This window comes from Mustela nigripes, chromosome 6, assembly GCF_022355385.1.
Source record: "Mustela nigripes isolate SB6536 chromosome 6, MUSNIG.SB6536, whole genome shotgun sequence".
NCBI lineage: Eukaryota > Metazoa > Chordata > Mammalia > Carnivora > Mustelidae > Mustela > Mustela nigripes.
Window position 1 is genome coordinate 106518829 of NC_081562.1, and position 23841 is coordinate 106542669.

Consider the following 23841-nt stretch of genomic DNA (forward strand, 5'->3'; position numbering starts at 1 on the left):
ATGAGTGAGAGAGAGAGCAGGAGCAAGGAGAGGGGCGGAGGGACAAGAAGACTCCCCGCTAAGCACGGAGCCCAGTGAGGATGCAGGCTCGAGCCCATAAGCCTGAGATCATGACCTGAGCAGAAATCAAGGAGGCGGCCGCTTAACCAGCGGAGCAGCCCAAAGTGCCCCAAGAGTTCAGCTTTTTACTGAACACATTTAGTCAAAAGGACCAAAGCCTATGTCATCACCAAACTCTTCCGATTCTTCTTCCTTTGTTTCTAGCTCCTTCTCCTCAGTTGGGGTAGCTGTGGAGGGGGGAGCGGGATCTCCTGCTGGTGTAGATCCCCCTAGCCTCTACCTTGCTGCTGAGGATCTTGATGTTGACATTGGCCTGGGCCCCCGCAGACAAGCCTGGCCAAAAATATTCCACACGTTAACCCACTGCTTTAGTGAGGACATTGATCTTATCTTCCGTGACTGTCACCTCATTGTTAGGCAGGATGAGGGCCGAGTAGATGGAGGCTTACTCCGAGAAGGAGGCCATGGTGTGGGCACGCTGCTGGTCTGTGGATAGAGCGAGCACCTCACCCCAGTGTGGCCTTAGCTCCCTCAGAAAAACCGAGCGCCCTCGCAGCAACTGAGGAAAGGTGATACTAACCATTTATATTTTTTGAATCTCTTGTCATATGTAAAAATATGTGTTGTTTTTCTCTTTTAAGTTACAATGATTACAGAAATGACTCATTGTTGATCTTGGGCCTCTGCTTCTCCTTGCCTGAGCTGGACAAGGTGGAGTCCCTGCTTTTGATCATTGGGTTGGCTGACAGGACTTTAGAGTCAGAAGGCCTTTAAGAACATGCAGCTCAAACTTTCCATTTTACAAATAAGGAAACTGAGGCTCCTGCTGGGAGGGACCTGCCCTGCGTCCCATAGCCAGTTTAGCTGAGCATGCCTGTAATGCCTTATGTCTCATTTCATGTCTTTTCCCTACTTTCATGGTGCTTGGACTCCTTGCCTTCCAGAGAATCAGTGCTATTGTGCACTTTCAAGCTTCTCTCCCTGTTAAAACTCGCCCAAGAACTAAAGACCTAGATAGCAGTCATTTATAGCCAGCATGAATATTAGATATTTCATATTTTAAGTCATCTCTTGAATCATTTAAGACATTCCAAGCACTTATTAACAGCATGAGAATTATTTTGGGAGTAGGAGAATTTCAGTTCTCTCCTTGGTCCTTGGAAAGCACACCAGAGCCTTGCCAGCCTTCTTCATCTGGGAAGGCACAACGGTTTCGGCAGCCACGGCAGAGAAGAGGAAGGGATCTTGCTTCACGTGGGAAAACGTCCCATCTGACACCATCCTTACACCCTTCATTTGATCCAAACATGTTTTGTGAGTATAGGACGAGCTCTTTTGTCTTCTCTGTAAGCAGAGGGCAAGCTGAGGCTCCTGGATAACGGGCCACAGGCCCTGAGAATGCTCCAGGCCCCGGAGATGAAGGCATGTGTCTGACACAGTCCCCCGCTGCCCGCTATCCAGGTAGACTTCTCTTCTCCATAAGGAGATGCCTTGTATCTGTAAGTGCCCCATCACAGAAGGCTAGAAAGCCTATTTGTACTACAAAAGTTTTGTTTTTTGTTTTTTTCCACGCAGATAAAAATCATCAGAGGGTTCCTGAAGAGGAGTAGTTAGCGTTTTTATCCTGGAGTACCTACGGGTGTATTTAGAAAGTGACTTGACTTGCACACTGCATGCTGTTTAAAGCGAGACACACGTGCCTCTGGACCCTTCAGACCATCAGGTCAGGGAAGCAACATGCTACTACCAAGAAGGTGGCATAAGCAATAATGTCTACAATCCCATCCCTGAGCTGTCCTTCCCCAGGGCCCCTGCCTCGCCTTCTTCCCCTTCTAGGAGCTTCGTTCAGAGCAGGGTGCTCAGGCCAAAACCATTCTCCATGAGGGGTAGTCTCACTCACTGCAGGGTGTTTGGAACCCTTGGCTTTCACCCCCGCTTAAGTCCCTATGCAGGTATGGTGACAACTGGGAGAAGACCCACTCAGCACAGAACCGACTAGGATGTTAGAATTCTGGAGTCTGGCTTACTCTTATGTGCAAGCCTGTCCTTTCCTCTGTTTTTAGGGCAGTTTTCTGACTCTAGAGGAGGAGGACGCTTCTTTTTGGTCACTTGGCTGTTGACACGTTCCCATGTCAGTCAGCAAACATGACATAAACATTAATTATCACCCCCCCCTCCTCTTCTCCCTGCACACCCATGGACCTTTCACTTGTGTGTTCTGGATGCATGTTCACACCAGAGAGTTTGCTAAACAGAGTCCGAGGGGGTTGTGCAGGGTACTGTGACCGGAAGACCTTCACAGCCGGTCTGCTTCTTACCACATCTCAGGGCGCAGAGCCCCAGGCTCTGTTCTCTGGTGCCCAGGCGGCATGTGACGTATGCACACCCACCACTTCAAAGGGGGATGCGGGGTCAGGGAGGCTTGGCAGTTTCTTGGACGTCAAACAACGTTTGCAAAACAAATTTGATGAGTTATGAATGAATCAGAACCAGACGAGTTCTCTCCAAATGTATATTTAAAACTTTCTACACACATAGCAGAGGACATCCATCCCTTCCCAGAGGATGGGGATCTCAGCCATGTGTCCTGTAGGGTTTGCGAAGCCAGGGTCGTTTTCCACAACCTATCTGCATCCTCGTCCGTCCCCTTTCCTTGGCCGCTGACCGTGCTTCTGGGCCCCTGTAAAGGGCTGGGTGAAACCCGGTGACAAGCTCCCACACACTCAACTGGGAGACCTCTGTGTGTGGAAGTTCAAGGTGCCCTCCCACTGCCACCTGGAGAGGCTGGTTTCTCACAGGCCCAACCTGGAGACAGGCTGGTGGAGGTGGGGGTTTGGGACGTGACAGGTCGTGGTGGTTACAGGGAGGAGGCCGACAACCCGAGGCACTCACTATTAATTTGGCTTTCTCTTTCTTATCCTTCTATTCAGGTCTCATTAACTGTCACTTCATCTGACAAGTCTTCCCTAAGCTCCTATTCTAAATCCTCTTTCTGTTATAACCTTTTATCTTGCCCTGTCTTGCCCTTTTCTCTTGCTCTTGTCTCTTAGAGGACTTAAAACAATTTGCAATTATGTATTTATTTGTATGATTGTCTGTCACCCTGGTAGCTGGGTGAGCTGGAGGACCTTACCTTCTCTCCGCCGCAGTATCCCTCGTACTTAGCCCAAGGTCTACAGGTAAGAAATAGTTTTGGGATGAATAAATAGTGACAGTCTACTCCTCTTGGGATGGACCTGATTTTGAACAAGGGGGTAGGCAGAGGGCTTGGTGTACATGGCCTGTGTTGGGGATTAACCTTGACTTGGGGTGCTCAGGGAGGCAAGAGGGCAAGCTGGGCACACCTGGGACTTCTCTGTGTAAAGCAAGCAGCCCCCTTGAGAACCAGTGCCTCCATAGGAACACCATGCGCGGTAGAATCCAGGCCTTGGGATGAGAGCCAGAGGGAAGAAGGCCAGTTGACAACTTAAACGATGTAGATGAGTGATTTCAGAAGCACAGGGTAGTATTTTCAAAAATAAAATGCGACACTGGGGGTTGGGAGAATGGTTGCTCCTGGGGGTTGAGCATGCTTCTGATCTGGGAGCAGGTGCTATGGATGGAGCAAAGGGCTCAGGCTTATTAGCCCTTAAGCCCGCCTGGGATTCTAGATTCCACCACAGACCTGTCGTGGGGCTCTTAGCCACGTTGTTTATGCAGTCTGTATTTTCACCTGTAAAATGCGGCTGATGGTAGCTCCCTCTCTGGGGTGTCATGAATATTCAGTGAGCTGACACGTGTCCAGTGAGTGTTGGTTCTTAGTTGTTTTTCTCTTTTTGAGTAGCCAACATGGCCCATTTAAGATTTCTCCTGCTCTCCAACCCGGTCTCCTCTTATTTCTGTAGTCAATGACCAGATACACTACCTCTCTGTCCTTAGGTACCTGTTGTGCCCTGGGCATGTGCCCATCATTGTGCTAGGGGTGGTAAGGGTTCGGAAGAAACAGGTGTCTCCTATAGAATGTCTCTCCCGTTAACATATTCCTGTGGGAATGTAGCTTTGTTTCTAATACCCCTGTTTCATATTTTATACATGGCTCTGAATACCGTGATTTTCAGTTGATGTTTATATAGGAAAAGTGTATATTGACATCCCTTAAACTCAATATAACATTTTAAAGAAGAGTATCAAGTTATCTTTCAAATACAATTGGTGGAACATGGGAAGCATTTGTAGGTGTTTTGTTGAACCACTGATTGCTAATAAAGGGAATGGGCTTTGGGGCTGTTTTGGGTGCTAAGAGGGGCATCTGACTATATCAAAGGAACATTCATCCATGCCCCATGGGAGGAGTCTTGGCCGCATGTGTTGGAGATATTCAAAGCCAGTGGAGATATTTAAAGCCAGAATAGCGAGGTAGACCAGACTGCTTTTCCAGCCCCTAACAACCCCCCTCCCCCAACATGGTCTTCCTTTCCCTTTCCCTGACCTAGAAGGAGGTCATTCATTTGGGCCCTTTTAAGGCTCTGGGAGAAACCAGGTGACAGACTTCTGCACGTTCAACTGAGAGATCGGGAAGTGTTATTTTAAACACTTTCCATCCTAATGTGATCGTTCATATGATAGTTATGTGCTGTATGTATTTTGCTTACATTTTAGGAAATACATTATAATATATTTTGGCTTGGGGTTGATGTAATACGGCACATTATAATTTTTCCTATTTAAAATAATGGGAAATAGGTTACTATTTCCCACAGAACATCTGACTTTCAGAAACGGATTACCAGAATGTGCCTTTTCCCATGTGGTCCTTATCTTCAAAGAATGTATAGTCTAGTCGGAGTGATAAGACAAACAACAAGAATGGAACTTTCTCATAAGGAACGTAATATAAGATGGTATACAGTTAAATTAGGTGTTGGAGTGTGCAGTCTGGCCTGTTGATTCTGTAGGGATTAGAAAAAACAGAATCCCTTGGGTTCGGGGAGAATCTGGAGAGGCTTCATGGGGGGGAACTAGACCTGCGGGAGCTTTGAGACTGGCAGGGCTTGGTTAGGATAGGAATCAACTTATAGGGCATAGCTGTTGGAATGTCAAGGCGTTAGAAGTTTCTTCCAATGAACATTCCTCAGATACCTATAATGCACCAGGTACTGTGTTAAGTATAAAGTGGTAAGCCAAAAAATATAAAACATTGTGTGATGCCAGCCTCTAATCTCTTTATGGAGGTGGATGAGAAGACATGTACATTGAACACACACACACACACACACACACACACACACACAGCATAATGCAAATGCAACAGTTACAACATGCTGAAAGGGAGGAACAGCTGGATAGAGCACTGTTCACAAGAGGGGAGGTGACGTGCGCCCGAGGGGTCAGCGTGGCTTTGCCCAGGATAGCTGTGATGGTGGAGATGGTCTGAAGGCCAGAGCATGACTAGGGCTGCACATGTTACTAATGGCTGGTTCAACAGCACTCATCAGAATGCATACCATGGCTAGGAGAGCTGCTGCAGGGTTCTGGAGCCTTCTGCCCTGGCTGGCATTAACCCTCTGTTTAGTGGATTTAAGGGAGGATCTGGGGGGCCTGATGGTGCAGGGCATTTGGGAAACTCAGGGAAATGGCCATTTACCAACCAATATGGAGTGTCTGATATGTCATAATTAGTTGGTACTTACTGTACCTAGTAGTGAAAGATCAGCCCAAATTGGAGCCCGTGGCGTGAGTCAGCCAATGAAGTCAGGCTATCTCCCTCTCCTCACCCCACCCCAGAAAAAAAACCATGTTTCTCCCATAACAAATAGCTTGGTTTGGGGAGTTTTTGTTGTTGCTGGTTTTTTGTTTTGTTTTGTTTTTGTTTTTGTATTTTTTTGAGGTGGTTTTAGCTGGCTTAACCCGAAGGTCTTAGAGCCTGATTACCACTCTCTCTCCCCCTACCCCCCACACATAGAAATACTGGAGAAACGTGATTCCTTTTCCAACTACTCTGAGCATTTGAGTTACTCTAATCCAAGTGCCCCCACCACCTGAGGCCCCTGCCTCAGACCCCTTCATCCAGTAAATAGAAGATCTATGTCTAGCAGGGCAGAGGGCGTCAGAGCCCTGGGCCAGCTCTCCTGGCTTGTGGTATCCATTCTGACAAGTGAGCGATTTTTAAATATTGCTCCCTGGTCCTTAGGCCTTTCAGTGAGAAGCAACCAATCACACTCTACCCCACTGAAGTCTTGATCTGGGGTGTATTATTGTTAGAATTGTTTTCCTAAACACAGTAATCAAATACCTTTAAAAATTTTGTAAGCACCAATTCTATCTATCAGTATGGTAAAAACAAAACAAAACAAAATGAAAAACAAAGACAAAAACAAAAACAACCTAAATATCAATAATTCTCATGAACCAACCAACAAACAAACAGTCGGAAATGGTCCGTCGATGGTTGTAATCATAAGAAATTCACTGGAAGGAGTCATCACGTGCCTGAAATTTGATGGTTCTGGGAAGACAAATGGTGTTCCATCTGTGTGCCTACTTGTATCCGAGAGAAAGAGAGAAAGAGACAGGGAGACAGAAAGAGAGAAGGAGACAGAGAGAAGGGTGTCTGTGCCACTCTGTATCTTGGGCATTGTTTCATAAGATTCTTAACTGGCTTGTACCACCATACAACACAGTGTTCTATTAGCAGTTGTTTGGCCAAGAATAAAGAATTGCTAATTATATTCCAGAAATACGGTTTAAGGGAGCTGAAGTTTAAAATAACTGTCTTGAGCTTCAGAAAACTCATCTCTGGAAACCATCACGGAAGGATATTTCTACTTTCCAAGGGGGTCTGCTGGGACAAAAACAGGTCAGATTTTTCTACATTTCAGTCGGTGGCCTCCTGAAAGGTTACTCATCCATTTCTTTAAAACACTAATTGCCTTGCTTTCTCAAGAGCCAAGACCCATCCAGTCCTCCAACCACATTCTCATCTAACATCAGAAGGTTTAAAATCCAGTTATTTTAAGTGATGCGTACTCTTAAAAATATGTGTCTGGTTATGTTGTGTATAAGCAGCTCATATCAGAGATGCAGCAAGTCAAGCTATATAAAATTTAGTAACACATGCCAGAGAGGAGACAGAGAGAGAAGAGAGAGCCGGGAGAGAGAGAGAGAGACTGACTGATATCCTTATCCTTTCCTCTAGGAGAGGCTTGCATTTCACTTTTAACCCATTTCTAAAAATGGCAAATGCAAAGTAAGAAAACAAGTTTATCTGTTGCAGGAAGGAAGGAAGGGCAGGGAGAGGAATCCGATCTTCAGCTTGGTGTGATTTTATTTTTATCAGACCGTTCTTGCAACAGAACATCTGGGGGGAGTGGCTAGTGCAGTTGGGGTCTTACCCATGTTTCCACAGTTTCATTTGGGTCATTCTCAGAGATCCATTTCCCCAGGGCCATGCTGGAAACTACAAACTCTTTGTGGGAGAGGGAAGTAGGGATATATGAAAGCGTGTCCCAAGTGAGATGTTGGCGATATTGCTAATAACAGCAGCGTTCGGGTTTATGCTGTCCTTCTCTGAGAGCATGCAGGTGGCTCGTCTTGCTTTCCTTTCGTATGAGGAAGGCCGGGCTGCCTCGATTCGGAAGTCTAGGGAGATGAGGAGGAGCAAGGCATTCAAGTTTAGGGCTGGATCCCAACACAGTCCTCATGGGGCTGGCGATGACATTTGGTCCTGGTGCCTGTGATCTCAAAGGCAGTGATGGGCAGAGGTGATCAACTGTAGACTGGTGGGATCTCAGAGAACTGGGCCAAGTTTCTCTGTTTGGCAGCATCCCAGTAATTCAAGTGTATTAGGGGGAAACGCATTAGGTTGGCTTTTTCGTTCACTGGTTCAACCATTCAATGTCTGTTTCTTGGTCACTTGTGAAGTGTCCAGCACCGTGCTCCGGCTTCTACTTGGGGCACATTGGAGTCGGCTGCCTTGTCATCTCCATCAGTTCAATAGCCCCTTCCCATTGGAAGCTGCAGCTGTAACTGGTTATTTTGTGCCATATGGAAGGAAGAAGGTATGTGGATGGGTAACAAGCACCGGCTGGGATCTTATGTGTCAGCGTGGTTGTGTAGTGATGGTGAGAACCGTCTCTTGGGTACCTTTTAGCAGAAGGGAACATGAAGCTTTCAAAAAGGCCCTATTTTCCAGTCAGTGTTAGGCCTGACTTTCCACTTGTTTTGCAGTCAAGTGAAGGACCTGCTGAAAACCCAGGGGTCCAGGTGCACGTCAGCACGCAGGTGCCCTCAGCTTCGGCACCAGGAGCGGTCTATCAGGCAGATCTTGCTGATTTAGCAGCCCTCCCCAGGCCTTCAAGCCAGGGCCACTTATAGTTTGGGATTCTGCAGCTCCCAGAATGCTACCCCACTTTCTTATACTTGTAGAAACTGCGCTCCAGTAGCATTTTTGGACTGGTCTGCACTGTGCCTGGCCACAAGAATGTCAGGCCCTGTGGGTACATGGTCCCCCTACTAGAAGCCTGGGTGTCTGACTTTGGAACAGAAGGAATGTGACGATGAACTTCAACATCTCTAGAGACAATGCTAAAAGCAGACTTGATGGCTACTGTGGCTGTAGTTTCGTAAGAATATGAAGCTCTCTGGAGTTTTGTTGAAATACAGCCATCACGAGCGTCACTGTTACTTACCTGCTGATTCTCATTCTTTCAAGAGCATAAGTTAATTCATACAGGTTTGGCCTTGCTCAGAGGTTGGGATGGGGAGTGGGATGATCAATGGGACTCGCTCTCAAATCCCCAGTTGTTCTGCTCCTTCTTTTACTTGTCATTCTTTCTGCTACCTTTATGTTATTTGCACAAGCTTGGGGGACCAGAGGCAGGAACTGGCATTTGGATTAATGGCTAGATAATCCAGAACAGTCGAAGAACCAAGAAATAATGTTTATGTTCTGTTCTGGGTCGTATATTTTTATGGGGTGATGGTGAAAGAAATAATGACTTTAGCTTAAGTACATACTTCTTGCACTGATATTAAAGTTAGTTACTGTCTGCATTCGCTGAGTGCATGTCCACCATGGTGAAGGGAGAGAACTCAAGGGTGAGTTTGGGGGAAGGAAAGAAACCACAGATTTAGTTGTTGCTGTTCGCTTCACTTGAAGTAGAGATTTGAATTAGCACATACTACCTGAATTAAACAAATTATACTTACAGAATACTGGATTTTAATTTATTGGATCTGCTTAAAGCATGAGAAACTTGTATATGTGATAAATCTTTTTTTTTTTTTTTTTTTTAAGACTAGAGACCTGGATAGAGAGTAGGATTTGGTTCTTAGAAGGCAGAGCTTAGAATTTTATAGAAAGAGAGGTGTTTTAGCTAGGTCATGTATTATTACTGTTAATATCTTTGCCGTTTACTCGGAATGCTGTCCCTGCCGTGTTTGAGGCCGTGCTCCTTCCGTGCTCCCTCTTTTTCCCCACACTGTGTGTGTGTTGTGTGCAGACTGTGTGTCTGGGATGGCAGCAGATGCTAAGGTTATGAGAGCGAACAGTTTGGTGTGATTTCTGCCTTTGTGGAGCTTAGGGTCTGATGGGAGAGACGAACAAAGGAAACCTGTAACCGCCAGACACTTGAATTTTCTCCTCTGCTCCCAGAGCCAGACCAGAAGACCCTGAAAATAATTCCACTACCTGTCCCTTGGAGCAGTTTACAAATTGCTCCATGATTTTTATCCTTATGCTATCTTCCCTTTTGGAATTCGTGTGATGATGGCTCTTTCAGTGGTGGGATGACAGTTAGAAAGGAAACCATGACCCACTCATGCTGCCCACCCCGGGCTCCTGACTTCCACAGAACCCTCTGGAGCTGAGGCTTACTGATTTATGTTCCAAGATAGAAATGGTCAGTTAGGACAGGGCACCGGCCACTTCCCATTCATTCCAAGACAGGGAGTCGGGCGCGTGTGTGACAGCCCAGAGAGGGCCCAGCTTCCTTTTGGAGTCCGGGCTGACCTCCAGAGGAGGGGAAAATGCCCCTTGGCTTTTGTGCTGAGGCTTTCTCCAGTGCTGCTTATTAGCCGGCCTCCAGGTGTAAGTCCTCACCTGTCTACAGGTGCCCTCTGCACGCTCGGCTAGGGAGGGGTGCTCCTGGGCCCCTGGCATGGAGGTGGGGCGCCGCCTCCTGTGGGCTGCCAGGCGGGGAGCAGTGGGGGCCGGCTCGGGAGAGGGTCGGGCCGAGGCGGAGGCGAGATTATTGCCTGTTACACATGGACATCTAGACGGGGGAAGAAACATAACGGCTTTATTTTTAGGCTTTGCTAATTCTCACTCTTCTCCTAGTTCGCTGCTACCTGGCAACAGCTCATTGTCATGGCAACGCCAATGTTAATGAGTGAAGCTCTCTGTGTGTCTGTTTTACCCTGTGTTCGGTGACAGACACTCGGCGTGGAGCTATCTTTCTGGCCATCAGAGGCCGATTGCCAGCCTCCCTTCTCTGCAGAAGGCCTCCCAGGCCCTGTCCGTGAAGGAGAGGAAGGGAGGCAGCTGATGAGGGATTTATGGTGTTGCTTACACATTCCTAACGTAGTCTCTATTTACAGATGGGCTTGCTGGCTTTGCACGAAGCCCCTCCTCTCATCGGCCTCCCTCCCTGTACATTTTTCAGTGGCAGCCATAGGCTTTTGAACCATAACCAGTTTTCTCAGGTTCTAGGCACCTTGGGATTTGGGCAGGTTTTTCTGGCACCTTCTCAGCAGTTGGTCAGCAAGGCTCTGAATCCCGGGTCCTGAAGGGAGGGGAGATTGTTGCTAGTCTCGAGGGAACCAGGGCCTTACAATCCACAAGACTTTTCAGGCTGAGAAGGAGTGATGCCACCTTACCTCTTCTCTCAGTTTCCCTGACATCTGTTGATAGAGGTCGTCATCTGTGGCCTTAAGGTCATATGTGAAAAAGAGCAGCAGAGTCAGCAGCCTCTTTGTGCCTCAGTGTTTCCATCTCTAGGCCACCCTCCATGTCAGCCTACTGAACAGGGATGTGTGTGAAGTGTTCGGGTCCCCCCCCCACCTGGTTCTGTCATGCGGGTGGCTGCCTGCACCTCTCTGTGCCTTAGCTCCCTCACTTATGAATTCAGGATAAGCATCAGGTAAATATGGGATAGGTGGCTTAAAGCAGTGTCTGGCATAAAACAATGGTTCAATAAATATTAGTTATTACTCTGGCCATTATTTAATCTTCACACTAACCTTGTGAAATAAGTACCGTTCATATTCTCAAATTGCAAAGAGGGAAACTGAGGCAGGAGAGGTGGAACTGGACATCGCTGGAAGCGACAGACTTCAGTGGGGAGCCTCGGCCCAGTGAGCTTGGTGGCACCTACCCTCCAGGACTCTCAGGGACACCGTCCTCGCAGCTGTGGAGAGCTGCCTCCTCTCCTGCGGGTGACTTTGGGGCCTCATGGGTGTGCAGGAGCACCTTGCGCTCCTTGGATAAAAGGTGCTGTGTGAACCAGAATGTTGGAATCATGATGAAGCGTTTCCTCCAGGGAGATGGCTTGCGGCCGGTACAGCTTGTCTTGAGGTTGGCCCGGCACAGCTCTATCATGAGCGATGGAATCCACACTCTTCACAGCCACCTCTCCACGGCCCTGGACTGTTCTCAGGGTCCTCAGCGACGGCATCTCCACTGGGCCACGAAGCGTGCCCCCCGCCTTTACTCCCCCTGGCTCACCCAGAACTTTCAGCGCCTTGTAACACCTCCACCTTTTTTCCCCCTCAGAGTTCTTCTAAGTAAATTATTCCATGTTTTTTTTTTTTTAAAGTAGTAGCAGAATCACATTGCACAAAATAAAAAATACACAGACAAGCATACTGTGAAAAGTCTCTCTCCTTCCTCGCTCCTCGCCTCCAGGGCCTATCCCTGCAAGGAGATCTACGCGTCAGAGAACATGGAGCTGTGTACTGACTTCTTCAGCCCTGATGCGAGCACTCACACATTCTGTCCTGAATTGTTTTTCCCCCAATTTGACTGGCCTCGGGAAGTCGCTCCGTATCAGTACACAGTCAACGAGAAGTGACCTCAATCACTTCCAACAGCCAACTGACAAGTTTTATTGGGTTTTTATTCTAGGTAAATAAACTCGTGAATAACTGTGGTAGAAGCTTAAGAAAGCAGCAAGTTAATAGTAACAGTTTTCTGTTACTGAGTATCACCAGGATGATAATACCAGGATTCTCTTGAATCCCTCAGCCATTTTTTTCTCTTCACCTGTTACGAAGCTGAAATCCAAAGTCACCGAGCTAAAAATGAACCTGAGTCCATCCATCTGTGTCCACATCCCTATGCCCTTTTGGTTACACTGTGCTCCTTCTCTTATGTAAACACGCTCAGAAGTGGGTCTCAGCCACAGGCCTGGGCTTCAGGAGCTCGCTCCCTGCCAGTGACCGGTACCCCTTCCTGTGGCGATGACATTGCTGAGCAGTCCCCCTGTCCGGCCTGCCTTCCCTGCTCCTGCAGGCCTGGCTTTATCCATGGCCAGACGCTTCTGCTTAGCAAACAGCTTTTATTGATGTGTGAGGTTCGTTTAAACTCCATCTCTGCTTGTCTCTGCTTCTGTCTCTTTTCCCATAAAATGTGCAGTTATCCAGCCCCCACCTAAAACAGGTACTGAAGAAGTGATACAGGTCATGTTCAGGGTCTGTCCTCCCGCCTCCTTCTGATGTCGCAGAGGGAGTCCTCTGGGTCTGAGCACCCAGCCAGTGGGAAGTCACGAGTCAAGGGGCACGGAAACCTGGAGACGATGTGGGAGCACTTCCCTGCTAATGCGTAGTACACACTCCACCAGAATTTGCTGCATAAGATAGGCAAATGCTTATTTTGGGTTTCCCAGTCAGAGAGAGGTCAGAGACTTCCCGATCTGAGCTCCCCAGCTTCGGCTTCAGTCTGCTTTTTGTAGGTCTTCATTCTCCTTACCCCTCACACTTCCCCTCTGTTCCCTTCCATGAGCTCGCACACCTCTTAGGATAGAGTCTAATCAGCTCTCTCGGTGCCAAGGACTTTGGGGGGCCAGCACGCCTGAGAGGGCAGAGAAGAGTTCAGTGGTCAGTGGTCGGCTTGCTCTTCCCAGATCCCAGCCACACCCAGGTAGGTCCCGCCCCCTAGGCAGAGCGGCCTCTCCCTTCCCGCGAGGCCGGGCTACCTCATATCCCAACCCCTCTCCCACTGCTGGGACCACCCTTCCTCCCCTCACCGCCCCGCTTTGTGGGCATTCTGCAGGCACTCTGCCTCCACTAGCTCACACTCATTCTCTCCTTGGAACTCCTGCTCTGGTTGCTATCTCCCATCCCAGCATGTGGATGGAGGAACGGCCCCCGGAGCAGAGCTCACCTGCCCATTGGCATCCAGACCTGTCCCAGCCCTTTAGAGGCAGGCCCTCCAAAAGGCTCGGTTCTCAGGTCTCCGGAGGGCCAGTCCTGGGGAGCATGAAGCTGCTGCTGGGACTGCAGCCTGGATGGTCTTCCAACATCCTATTTGGAGGGCTTTCCCCGAAAGGGCAGAAGAGCCCCAAGGTGAGGTGTGAAGGACTTTAGAGGCTCAGGTCTGCCTGCTGGGAGAGGAAAGCCCTGTGGGGGAGCAGCAAAGGGTGAAACTCTCCTAGGGTATGTCCTGCCACGGCTACTTTTGTTGTGAAGCTTCTGACTGAGATGTTAAGCACTCATCTTCTTGGTGAAGTCACGATGCTCCCCTTTTAGCGATACCCTCTATTGTTGAGAACTGAGCGGGAGAGATGATGCCTCCTAGCAGGCTTGTTACCGAAGGAAAATGATTGAATATAGAACCAGGCACACCAAAGGAAGTACCTAGGAATCCTGGGTGAGAATGGGGGGAAGCCAGGGCCTGGGGGTGTTTTAGGGTCACAGGAATGTGAGCATGGCCCAGGTCCTCTGTCTCCTCCAGTGAGTCCAGCCTGGCTCCCCTCCAAGGAACCAGCCTCATCAGCAGGCTTCTTCCTGGCCTGGAGGGGGTCTGGGACCCCATCTTCGCTCTCTCTCTCTCTTCCTGTTCCAGCTGCCTTAAAAGGACTAGATTATAATTCCCTTAAGGACTGAGTTAGCCCGAGATGCCTCCTTACCTGCTTACACATATCGACATTCCTTCCAAGAAAGAGGTGCATTCTTTTTGTGCAGTTAGAAAAGGCTTGCACTGAAGGAGGCAGAGCTGTGCAGTGAGGCTTTCAGGCTGAGCTGTAACCAGGCAAATGACTAGGGTGGTTGGCTGGCCAGCAAACCCTTTCCACTTTAGACTGGAAAAAGGAATTCTTCACAGGGAAGAGATTTTGTAAGGAAAGAGAAGGGGCCCCCAAAGAAGAGAGTTTACAGCAGTGGTTCTTCCGCAGAATAATTGGGGAGGGGGAAGATTTAAAAAGACATCCTCTGCCTAACCCAGAAATTGGGATTCAAACGTCTTCAGCTGGGCCTGAACATCAGTATTTTTTTTAAAGATTTTATTTATTCATTTGACACACACACAGAGAGACATCACAAGTAGGCAGAGAGGCAGGCAGGGGGTGGGAGGAACCAGGCTCCCCGCCGAGCAGAGAGCCTGATGTGGGGCTCAATCCCCTGAGGACCACTGAGATCAGGACCTGAGATCATGACCTGAGCCGAAGGCAGAAACCCAACCCACTGAACCACCCAGGTGCCTCATGGACATCAGTATTTTTAAAAAATCACTCCCAAGTGATTCTAATGTATAGCTAGGGTTGAAAACCATTGGTTTTCAGGTATTCAAAGACAGAAGGCAAGGGGTGCCTGGGTGGCTCAGCCTGCTTCCCCATCCCTCTCTGCTGCCTCTCTGCCTACTTGTGATCTCTCTCTCTGTCAAATAAATGGATAAAATCTTTGAAAAAAAAAAAAAAAAAGAAGGCAAAATGTATAGATCCCAGCATAGAATTTGCTCATTTCCTAGTCTAGGACAAATAGAAGACCTATCCTGATTTTAATTCACAGTGCACATTCTGAAAATATATTTCAGGATTTAAGAAGTTGGAGTGCTTTAAAAAAAACTCGTTGTACACCCATGTTCATAACAGTGTTATTCATAATAGTCAAAAGTAGAAGCAGGGTGGCACAGACACTTGAGTATCTTACTCTTGGTTTTGGCTCAGGTTGTGATCTCAGGGTCGTGGATCGGCCCCGTGTCGGTCTCTGCACTGAGCACAGAGTCTGCTTGAGGGTGTCTCTCTCCTTTGCCTTCTGCCCCTCCCCTCACTTGTGCTCGCTCTCTCTCTAATAAATAAATAAATCAAAAAAAGAAAAAGTGGAAGCAACCCACGTGTCTGGGGAGAGTTGAACAGTTAAACAAAATGATTCCTTATCATGGGGGAATAAGGAAAGAGAGTGTGACCCAGGCTGCAGCCTGGGGGAACCTCAAGGACCTGACACTGAGTGAAGTAAGCCCAGACACAAAAGGACAAATACTGTGATTCCATGTACAGGAAGTGCCTAGAAGAAGCTAATTCACAGAGACAGGAAGTAGAATGGCGGTTTCCAGCGGCAGTGATTGTTGAACCAGTACGGAGTTTCTGTCCTGCCGGATGAGGGGTGTTCTTGAGTCAGATGGTGGCGGTGATGGCACAGTGACATTTTATGTCCTGTGTATTTTGCTACAATTAAAAAAAAATATTTCCAGATTCATAAGAACTGTCTTTTAATCTTTTGGAAAAATAGAAATTGATAAAGAAGAAATTTTAAAAATACTTGGTATTTAGATGTGTCCTTTGTTCTGCATGTGTGTAAATGGGTGCACGTGTGCACACGCACACACGCACACACAGACAGATTTTGGATCCGACTTGAGAGACAGCTGTGCACCACGGGTTTTCATTTGGACTTGCTTTGGCTTCCTAGGGATGGCTCCCTTTGGGGGGAGGGCTTAGGGAGGTCATGGGATAGCGAGGCAGCAAGGCACACTTGGGTTGGGGGTCAAAACCAAACTGAACTCACCTTGTGGCTGTGATGTTCAGGATCTGTATGACCTTGGGCCTGATTCTGAGCGTGTGTTTCCTTGGATCAAGGCTGTTTTGGGAATTAAAGAGAGGCTGGCTACCCTCTCGGGCCCTCAGGAAATGGCAGCTGTCTTTGAAAATCCACTGTACGCCTCCACTGAAGATGCCGCAACCTGTTGCTTGTCCTTCTCTCAACTTCCAAGGGCTATGGGCCAGCCTTGACCTGAGATTTTGGAAATGCTAGGGGCTGCCAGCCGGTGCCATCACCCTTACACTGCAACGCCCTTTCTGGGTCTGGTGCCTGCACCTGTAAGGTGCATGTTGGTTTTGGGGTCTCGAGGCTCCCCTCATGCCACCTGCACTGACAGTCTTTGCTTCTTCATAACCTTCCCATTCCCAATGCACAGCCCTCAAATGGGTGTGTGGTCACATTTACCTCCCATGGAAGTCCAGTCTGCTTGGCTCTGCTGCCACCCCATTAGGACCCACACCAGCAACGTGCAGCCGCGTCCCAGATGGGAGGCCCTCCCTCTGTCCAGGGCACACTGCTCCATGGCAGACTCACTTACCTTTTCTAGGAGGTTGTTTCCAGTGGTTCAGGACAGTGGTCACAAGGAGCCTGAAGAGAGAGGTATTTTCCCCTCAAGACAGGGTTGAGGGTGGGGCAGGGGCCAGACGGCCCCCTCCATGACTTCTGAAGCTCTTAAACGAGGGCAGAGGAAACAGATGGATGCTAAGGCTGGAGAAAGGAGCTCTAAGTCCTGCCTAGAGCTGAGCACATCCTTCAGCTGCCAAATGGAAGGTCTCTATGTGGCAATGTTGGGAGGGAAAATCGAGTTAGGCTGGCTTGTTCCAAATAAAATGCTATATTTAATTTCACTCTGGGAAACATTTGATGTCCGAGCTACTGCAATATGTGAAATATATTTAAGAAGATCTGTTTGTTACAACAGGAAAAAAAAAAAGGAGGGACAGAGAGGTCCCCCTATCCACTGTAGGTTGCACATATGGGAATCTGATCATTTCCACTGTTTTTTTTTTTTTTTAAAGATTTTATTTATTTATTTATTTGACAGAGAGAGATCACAGTAGGAGAGAGGAAGGGAAGAGATCACAGAGAGAGAGGAAGGGAAGCAGGCCCCCTGCTGAGCAGAGAGCCTGATGTGGGACTCGATCCCAGGACCCTGAGATCATGACCTGAGCCGAAGGCAGCGGCTTAACCCACTGAGCCACCCAGGCGCCCCTCCACTGTTTTTTAATGACCCAGAAGCTGCTCACCATGGGTTGGCTAGTCTGTGTCTAGCAGCCTGAACATGGTTGTATGAGTTATATATGTTTCAGCATTTCAGTCTGGGAAATGCCGTCAAGAAAAACAGGCCACTCAGCATGGGAGGGATGCTGTCAGTTTTAAAATGAAATAAGATGGAATTGGGGAGGGAGACCAACTGTAAGAGACTCTTAATCTCAGGAAACAAACTGAGGGTTGCCAGAGTGGAGGGCAGCGGGAGGGATGGGGTGACTAGGTGATGGACACTGGGGAGGGTCTGTGCTACGGTGAGTGCTGTGAATTGTGTAAGACTGGTGAATCACAGACCTGTACTCCTGGGGCAAATAAAACATTATATGTTAATTTTAAAAAATCATTATATGTTAATGCTGTGCATTTGTGTGTTTGACATAGGGGAAGAAAGGTTGAGTTAAACCTGGGCCACATTAAACCAATCTGGCGAATATGTGTCTACTTGTGAAGTCAGGCTGGTGGAGTCTTGTTTCCAGACCTGCTGTGTCCTTTGTGACCATCATGAGCACTGTGGTTTTGCACACTTCTCTTTCTCAGTAGAGGATTGTCCTCCTGCCTGTGTGGGCTCTGCAGATAATTAGGGACGGAGCCCACAGAACTGCTTTACTTTTCACATTGTCCCTGTCCCTTACGACTTCCACGTGTTTCTCTCCTCACTCTGCTCTTTTGGTGTGAGGTCGAGAAGCTCTTCCCCTCTTCCACCCTCATGTTACCTCCCGTCAGAGGACCTCGCCGAGGCAGAGAACCCGGCCAACAAGGGCTGCCGACTCAGCTCAGGAAACTCCTTTCTTAACAATTTTCCAGGCCAACTAGGAACTAATAAACATTTTGTTATCATTGTTGTTCATTTATTGAAAAAAGAGATACAGAATCAAGTGTTTTCAAAGATTGTGCCAATGTCTGGAGTTGTACACAGAAGCAGTCAAATCTGTCTCATGTCCAGTGTTTCCAGTCAGACTCCCAGAGGGACTGCTCCAGCCTTCTTCCTTGAAACTGGCTTGGCTTTATCCCTTCACGATGATATAGATTAGAGAAAGAAATGAATCTTTTAAAACAACTGTGAAGGTCTCTCTTTGGAGCACCTGAAACCCTGGTGCTTGCCTTTCACACACACCAAGGGCTTTATTGCATCTGGAAAGGATTTTCTGCGGTGTTCTCTCAGACATGCGCGTGCCTTGTGGCCTGCTGACCCAGGGACAAAGGGGAGCCCGGGAGAGTGGCTGCCCTTGACGAGGACTCTGACGCTGGATAAACTGCAGACATTGACACGGAGAGGAAGAATCATACAGGGAAGATTGTTCTCGACGGTAGAGGGGCTTTCCTGCTCTCCAGAGGTGGAGGGAAAGGGCGCTTTGCCTCCTGCACCTCAAATCAGCAGGAGTTTGAGGAAGGGGTGGGGGATTGGGAATCTGGGCACCCCAGTTCTCAAGCTGGGCTGCAGGGGAGCTGGACCAGTGTGTATAAAGCATGTGTCAGATGAGTGCATGTTGGGATCTTGAAGTAATCGTTTTGTGCCATGATCTCAACGAAGACCAGCCACTGATCTGTAGGACTGGGGATCGCGGTGTCTCAGAGGGTCATCGGGAGGCTCAGAGGTGGTCACGCATGCCACCTCTACCAGGTGAGGTACAGGCTCCTGGTGGGCACTCAGCACGAGGCGGGTGGTACAGGCACGGCCGCAGCCCACCCGGGAGGACAACTGTGCGGATGTGTTTGCCAGCCTCACCTGCACAGCCCCCTAGCAGTTGTCATCTAGAGATCTACCATCTATGCTTCTCACTCTTTTGTTTCTAGTAACAGGTCGGGTCTCTGGGTAGTGGAAACCAGTCGTATGATACTACCTGTAACTTACTAAGCTAGACGATTTAAATATCTCTATAACGCAGGAAAATACACTTTCAGGTGTTTTCCTGTATGTTGTAATTTCTTATGGTAAATTTGCCTTTTCTTTTTTGAGTTGAGTTTTGAAGGATGCAGTTTTTTGGTTTCTGAATGGGAGGGGCCCTGCTTCTGAAGCCCGGTTAGATTCTGCTGGATCTGTGTGAGGCCAGCGAGCAATCCCAGCCCAAGCTCTGCGGGCTGCAGTTACCCCTCAGTCTTGCCTTGTCCTCATTTATGGCATTTCTTGTCTTATCTCCTTGTTTCTGGAAGGAATCAGGTGATACATTTTATATTGGTGATTTGGCTCCAATATTATGCTTAGTTAGGGCTGTACTGAGATTACTCTTATGTGTGTTCATTTACTCAACAAGTATTTACTGTGAATGTCTGATGCTCGGGCCCACGGACGGGCATAGGTGGTGTAGCAGCTGGCAAGAGTTTACATTTTCCGTGCATAGAGGAGGAGGGGAAGGGAAGGAAGGGACAGAAAGTAGAGTAGCAAGCAAATCAATAAGAGATTCTCCTATTATGATTGGTGTTGTAAGAAAGGAATCTAAGAGACACAAAGGGATGGGATAGAATGACTATGGGGGGGGGGGTTACTTGAAGTCGGTGACCAGGGAAGACCCCTCTGGGGCCACGATGAGAAAACAGAGCTAGGCTTTCGAAGAAAGAGAGGAAGAGCTTCCTGGGAGAGTGAACAGTAGTACAAAGGCAGGACAAGTGGTGTGTGTCTGAAACAAGAGTGAAGATGGCACAGAGTAAATGACCAGGATGGTCATGGGTGGGGAGGTGGGAGGGTCAGGCAGGGCCTAGATCATGACTAATAGGGAGGGTGATAGTTTTATTTTGTTTGAAAGGTCATCTGCCTGTAGTTTGGAAAATGGACTTTGTTGGGGGTGGGTGGGTGTGAGAGACCAGTTGGGAGGAATAGAGGCCAATACCAGGTGCCAGCAGTGGAGGTGAGACAGGTGGACGTGATTTGCCCCCTGGGACAAATGGGGCGTGTTTTTTGGAGGCAGAGTTGCTGGGCGGTGGGAATGGTCATACTCACTTTGAAGGCAGTTTGTTCAAAATGTTCAAGAGCCTCAAAATCTTCATTCCTGGGCTCCTGGGTAGTTCAGTTGGTTAAGGGTCTGCCTTTTGCTCAAGTTGTGATCCCAGGTTCCTGGGAGGGAGCCCCGCATCAGGCTCCCTGCTCAGCAGGGGGTCTGCTTCTCCCTCTTCCTCTGCCCCTCCCCTCTGCTTGTGAGTGCACTCCCTCTCTCTTTCTCACTATCTCAAAGAAATAAAATCTTAAAAACAAAAATATTCATTCCTTTAGTCCAAGAATCCTATAGGATATTATCCTATGGAAATGATCAGAAACACACACAGAGATTGTTTACAAGGATTCCATTGTAGTCTTATTTATAATAGAGTCAAACCTGAAATAACAGAATTGCTCTCCCTTATTCTTCAGTCTCTAGGGAGTTAGTTGGCTACATTAGGATACATCCATGTGATGGAACACAGGTAGCTATTCAAGTGATAATGTGGTAGATATTTAATGGCATGGGAAGGTGTTGATAGACAGCTAAAGAGAAAAATATAGAATGGTATCTATAATATGATCTCCATTCCATAAAACATATAACTTTATTTACATCTCATATAGATCTAGATAGAATATACTATATTCTGAGAAGTCTACCAGGGTGTATATCAGAGTGTTAAGGACAAGCCATCTTCAGGGAATGAAATTATAAATGATTTATTTTCTGAATAGGATTCTTATCAATAGTCAGTGATTAACATTTTGAAATTAAAAGTAAAAAACAAGTGTTATTTTAAAAAGGTAATGGGTGGTCTTACCATGTCTGATTATATAGAATAGTGAATAAATCGGTATGATAACAGCCCTGCTAAATATCCTATTACTCAGAGGGCAGCATTTGTCTTCAGAAAGTTTGGGTTGAGAAAAACGTTGACCTTGAATCAATAAAATGGAGTTGGAGTCCCAGATTCACCATCGACGGGCTTTGGATCGTAGGCCCTACATGTGGCCTCTAACACATAGACACTTGGCTTTGTCGGTTTCCAAGCAGAAAAGAACGATCATAATAACGAAAGCAGTAATACTGTTTTCATGGAGTTGTTTTGAGGTTTAAGTGATAGGGATGAGAAAAGAGTTTCTAGGAGGAAATCCCAATGTAAATATTAATATCCTGGGGTCCATGCCTTCACACACAGAGGTGACTGTTGGCACAAATACATTTGGGGACAGGTCATTTGCAGTGTACTCTAGTGCATAGCTCATGCAATAAAGGGCCATGCTTTGACTAAGCGTTAGGCCAGCTTGCTTCTGATCCCATGCCCTGAGAAAAGCCAACAATCTGAACTTAAGGTACCATTAGCTTGTCCCGAGCAGCAGGCAGCTCGCAAATGAGGAGTGCTTTCTCATTCACTGGAAAGCTGTAGAAGAAATGCCATCTCAGCAGCCGCCGCATCCGAGCCCCTTTGATATATCATTCAGCTGTTCTGTTACATAAACCTATTGGAAATGAACCTGTAAAGGAGTCGAGTGGAGGGAGGTACCAGTCAGAATAAGGATGAAGGAGAAATGCACTGCTTCTCTGTTTAAAAGACTTATTTGCTTTTTAATGGACCCTGGGCACTGGGATCGGAAATGTCATGGTCTTTATGGAATGGAATGGATATGCACGGAGACTCTGATGAACAGCTCTCAGGCACTTGATTTTTAAATTCATAAATCGGGACAGACCAGGGACATTGTCCATGGCTCTGCAAGTCTCCTACTGTATTGGACGGTAATGTCCACCTTATGGTGTCTCATTGGAGAGTTACCCCTCCAAAGAGAAGCTGTAGAGAGAACAGGTCCCTTATGGTATAAGGGTTTGAGCCTCTGTTTTCAGCTTGGGATTTCTGGGAAAAGGGATATGAAGCAGCCAAGCCTGACCAATCTCTGAGGCTGAATTCTTTGGGGATTCCCAGCTTCACTGAGGTGGGATAGAGCACGCGCCAGTTATGATAAAGGGTAATTGCTACTGGGCTGAGTTGCTACGATGGGAAGAATGCTGGTGCCCAGAAGTGCCTCCTGACTCTAAGAACCCTAGCCTTGCCATTTTGGACAGGTACACCGGGAGCTGCCAGTTAGGTATGCTGGTAGTGTGGCTCCTTTCGATGTACCATTTGTCATCCTTCCTGTGGCAGATGACCCTACCATCCCCTTGTTGAATTATACGGGAAGGATAATAACAACAGGGACAGTCGTGCTGGGTACTGTGCCCACTGCTTTATACACACCATCTTGTCTAATCTTTGCATTAACTCTGGGAGGTAGACATTGCTGTGCCCATTTCACAGAAAAGGAAATGGAGTTAAGTAACATGTTCAATGTTACAAAGCTAAGAAGTTACTAATCTGGGGTTGGAACTCAGACCTTTCTGACTCTAGGGTTCATGATCTGAACTCCTCTAAGATCCTGCCTCTTCCTGAGTTGTTCTTCCAGCACTATTGATGGTTTTGAATGTGGTTCTACCCCACGTATATTAATAAGGGCCTGCTCTGTACTAGGTGTTACTCAGGTTTTTTTTTTTTTTTTTTTTTAATGAGTAAATTGTGGCTCCATCCCTTAAAAAACTTATGTATATTATTATTTTTAAGAGTTTAGATAAAGTCTATAGCAAGTTTAGTCTATACATAGTCTAAACTTATGTATATTATTATTTTTAAGAGTTTAGATAAAGTCTATAAAGTCTCAATAAGTAATTTTCGAAGAAACGATAATAACATTCTGAGTTACTTTACAGGTACCTACAGCTCTATTCAGAGTATGATGTATCCCATAAGATACGTATGCATAAAATCTTCTGGGGGTTTAAAGAAGGGAGGGAACACTTCTGTTCAGAGATATTGGGATAAAAGCAATTTGAATGTAATGTGATGGGCCTTACAGTTTGGAGGGACTGAGACTGGTAGCAAGGTAAGAATTGCCACCTGGCCTTGATTGTTGGATTAGAAACTGAACGTGCTCCCTGCTGATTGATTCTTGCAACTGACCTCATGCCCTGGTTAATTTCACTTTGTAATTTGACTTCACAGAGATGTTCAGAAATTGGAAATGGAGTTTTTATTATGACAAACACAGTTGGTCTCAAGAGACCTCGATGAAAAAGTAGGATTTCCTGTCTCCCCCTCACTATCACCTGTATATGAGTGGAACACACGTCTTATTCTAGAACTCTCTCCAGCACTTCAAATCCACCTGGCCACGCACTTCAACTTGGTTATCCAAACATGCTATTAGACTAAAGTCTAAAATGGAATGAACTACCTTCCCCGTTTTCCCTTCACAGGGAGCTCTCATCCCCCCAGCCACCTGTTCCGACACCTCATGGCGGTCGCAGGGATGGTCAGTTACACTGCATTTTAATATTAAAAAGGATAGAGTCTTGTATTAAGAGGTGACTTTGGAGGTCGAGATCTGTTGTTGGCTCACTTTGGGAGCTTGGGCGGCAGCATAACTTGCCATTGATTTCCCAATGAAGAAAAGGCAACTTGGCTTCTTTTGTATAAGCAAATAGAGTGGTGTTCGAGATAATTAAATTGTAAAGCACCTTG

At 47.2% G+C, this 23841-nt stretch overlaps 1 protein-coding gene and 1 pseudogene across 10 annotated transcripts in view; one reads left to right on the forward strand and one right to left on the reverse strand.

Annotated features, from left to right (window-relative positions):
- The window catches only part of CACNA1C (calcium voltage-gated channel subunit alpha1 C), a 641635-nt gene that overhangs the window by 152967 nt on the left and 464827 nt on the right, over positions 1–23841 (forward strand). The window lies entirely within an intron of this gene.
- Positions 199–526, reverse strand: LOC132020839 (large ribosomal subunit protein P1-like; annotated as a pseudogene).